General features: G+C 37.4%; 1 pseudogene; it reads right to left on the bottom strand.

Moving 5' to 3' along the window:
• Nucleotides 1–2,349: 2,349 nt before the first annotated feature.
• LOC101576700 lies at nt 2,350–2,813 on the bottom strand (annotated as a pseudogene).
• Nucleotides 2,814–3,724: the final 911 nt, after the last annotated feature.

The raw sequence follows: 3,724 nt of genomic DNA, 5'->3' as shown, positions 1-3,724 counted from the left end.
CATTTGTGTTTGTATCAGTGAATCATGGAGGTGTGACCTTGCATACAATATCTAGTCCCTATCTCTTCTTTACTAAGGCTATTCCCCTGAGTTGCTTCCAGTTACCATAAATTGAGCATCTTTGGTCTGATGCATTTTATGTCATGATTATTCTGCCATGGAGCCATCCAACTATGGACTGATTTTCCTGAAAACATAAACTTAGTTATACTTATTATGGTTTGCATCTAGATGTCCCACAAAGCCTCATGAGATCATGGAGGAGGGGTCTCTAGGGTTTGTGATTGATTCATGGCTCAATGCTGGGAATAAGGACTTGAGCCTGCATATAATATGAGACCAAAAGGAGTTTGTCTTGTCTCTCCTGTTATCTTTTCTGCCTTCCACTGCCATAAACAGTTACTCAACTGGAATGTGCTTCTGCTGAGCCAGTCTGCATTTGAAAAAGCTGATCTGGACTGAAATTCCACAAACTGCAAGCTAAATAAAACCTCCATCTTTTGTCTTGTGGGTACAAGGCATTTTACATCAGCAGTGAGATAAAAGTAACTAAGAGTTTGGTATCAGAGAAATGGGGTAGTTAATGTGATTGTACCCGATCATTTAGCTCAAGAGCCTTTGGGAATGTCTTGTAAGAAGATTTTGGAATGGTTCAGAGATGCCAGCTGAAAAACATAGCTGGAATGCCTTTGGCTGTTATGTGTTGGAGATTCAGGTCAGAGTTCATACCATAAGGCTGATAGAAAAATTGCTGCTAAAGACTAGAGTTGGCTTTATCTTTGACAAAGTGAACAAACATGTTTACTGGAGGAAAGATAGTCTCTTTAATAAATGGTGCTGGAAAAACTGTCTTTTCACACGTCAAAAACTAAAACTAGATCCAGGTATATCACCATGCACTGAACTAAAGTCAAAATGGATTAAACATCTAAACCTTAAAAGAAGGTTTAGATATTTTTTTTTGGGGGGGGGTGGAACCAGGAATTGAACTCTGGCCCTTGCACTTGCCAGGGAAGCGCTTATTCCACTAAGCCATCTCCCTGGCTCCTAGGTTTAGATATTCTAGAGGAAGAGAAACTGGGTGGAAAACTTGAAGATCTAGCAGTAGGCAGAGTGTTCATTACTAAAACCAAGGTGCATTGAAAATCCTTTAAAGAATTAACAACAGAGATTTATTTTATTGATAATTTCCTGCACATCAAAAACAAAAACAAAAACAAAAAGCAAACCAACAGAGTAAAAACCTAACTCACAGAAATGGAAAACATCTCAACCAATAGTCACCTAGACAAAGGACTTCTGTCTAGAACATACAAAGAACAACAACAACAACAAAATTACAGGCCCGTAAAATGCAAAGACCTAATATAGAAATGAACATCTGAAATGAATATACAATCCACAGAGGAAGAAATATAAATGACAAATAAATACATGAAAAATTTTCCACAGCACTAGACATTTGAAAAATGCAAAGTAAAGCAACACTGAGACTCCATCTCACCCCAAAAAGAATAGCTATCGTAAAGAAATCCACTAATAACAAATGCTTGAGAGACTATGGGAAAAAGGAACCCATCTTCACTGATAGTGGAAGTGTAGACTGGTACGACCACTATGGAAATCAGTGTTGTAATTCCTCAAAAAGCAAACAAAATAAACTAGGATTAGAAGTCCATTCAAGCCACATATTCTTCTTCTGTTTATATTCCCAAAAGAATAGAAAACATCATATCACAGTGACATAGGTGTACCCATGTTTATAGCAGCACAATTTGTCATAGCTAAATCTTGGAAACAACCAAAATGCCCATCACATAAGGAATGATTGAATAGATGTCATATATTTATACAATTGAGTATTACTCAGAAATAAAGAAATATAAACTTGAGGCTTTGATAAGTAAATGCATGCAACTAGAGGCTGTATTAAGAAGTGAAATAAATCAGATCCACACGTGTAAACTTCAGATTGTCTCCTTAGTGTAAGAACCTGAAAAGTTAAATAAAATCTGAAAGGTACAATGTATATAGTAAAACAGAAGGAAACTGAAAATAAGGAATAAACAATTGAAATGTAGAAAAGATAGGGAAAACATGGAAGGAAAAATCATGTAAGTTTATATACAGGAAAGTGAAAACAAATGTACTACTAATTTCTATCAGTATTTTAAAGGTAATAGTTAATGTTTAAAATTTTTACTTTGATCAAATTTATATGCTAATATCTGTAATCTGAGGAACTACATTGAAGACAGCAATGTGTCATACATCAAACACTGTTGAATACCTTCCACTTTTTTTAAGGGGAAAAATGTATGCATTTAGAATTACCCAGCTGGACTCAGTTTAGATGATCTCAATTTTTTTAGCAACATCCAATGTATCATAATTGGGAGCCAATCAGACATATACCTTCTTCTCTCCATCAGGCCTAATTAGTGTATTGACTTTGGCAACATTGATATCATAGAGCATTTTTACAACTTGCTTGATTTGGTGCTTATTTACTTTGGCATCCACACTGAACACGAGTGTGCTGTTGTCCTTGATCTTTTTCATGGCTGACTCTGTGGTCAGGAAGAACTTGATGATGGCATAATGGTCAAGCTTATTTCTCCCAGGGTATTCTTCTGAGGGTATTTGGGCTGCCTCCAGAACCACAGTGTCTTGGGACAGTGGATGGTGGATGATCATATCTTCTTTTTGTGGCTGTGGATGCCTTTCAGCATGGCCTTCTTGGCCCTCAAAGTTTTTGCTTTGGCTTCAGCTTTGGAAGGGGCAGGGGCTTCCTTCTTTGACTTTGGAGTCATCTTGTTTAAAAGGTTCCACTGTTTTTTAATGTGCATTGTTTCTGATGTCTTATTGAAAGTAAGAGTTAATGTTCAATTGATTAATCAGTCTTGCCTGCATATATCTGCTCAAGTGAGCAAAAAATTGATGTTATAAATTTGTAGCATAACAACCAAAACTGTTAATTTTCTATTCCTACTGAAAAATATAAAAGACCACAGTTGGGAGGTTTCTGCTGTGAAAGATTTCATTGGTTGTAGGAGACTAGACAATGTGTGTTTTGACTTGGCAGTAAGCTTGTCTGTATTTTGCTTGTGTTCTGAGACTTTGACAGAGACTGAAATTAGTGGCATCAGACTAATTAATCTGGTAGAAGAAATTTCACAGCAGTGAAACATTGAGGCTTTGTCATGATTGTTGCTGGGGGATTTTAGCCAGATCTTTATTGAGCATGATTTGAAACATTCTAAATTTGGCCAGTAATGAAGCACCAGTAAATCTGTGGGCTTCAAAGATAAAGCTGTGAGATCTTGATTGCTGAGAAGAATCATGAAAAGATGGCCTGAGGGCATCACAAGAGGCAGTAGGACTATACACATGCATCCCCCAAAACTTATGTGAAAGACTCTGCTTTGAGAAGAAAGACCCAGAGCACCATGTTCCAGAGTGGTGACAACATAGAAACTTTTTTCCTCAGAATGGATTCTGAGTAGTCAACAATCCAGGCACTTAACTATAGCCAAAAGAGAAGAAAGCTGGTTACTCTTCCACCCAGCAGTAAACCTTGGCATATTCATGTATCACTGGTTTTAGGCAAATGCAGAATGGAAGAGTGGTACAGCTAAGAAGGCTTTCACCCAGATTTCAGTAGAAGTGAGAGGCCAAGGCATGTGCCCCTCAGAGTGCACTGAAGCTGTGAGTATGAAGCCAA

Source organism: Octodon degus, unplaced genomic scaffold (genome assembly GCF_000260255.1).
Source record: "Octodon degus isolate 3935 unplaced genomic scaffold, OctDeg1.0 scaffold00013, whole genome shotgun sequence".
Lineage (NCBI taxonomy): Eukaryota > Metazoa > Chordata > Mammalia > Rodentia > Octodontidae > Octodon > Octodon degus.
The sequence above is the reverse complement of the archived record's forward strand: the minus strand, read 5'-3'. Positions and strand labels throughout refer to the sequence as shown.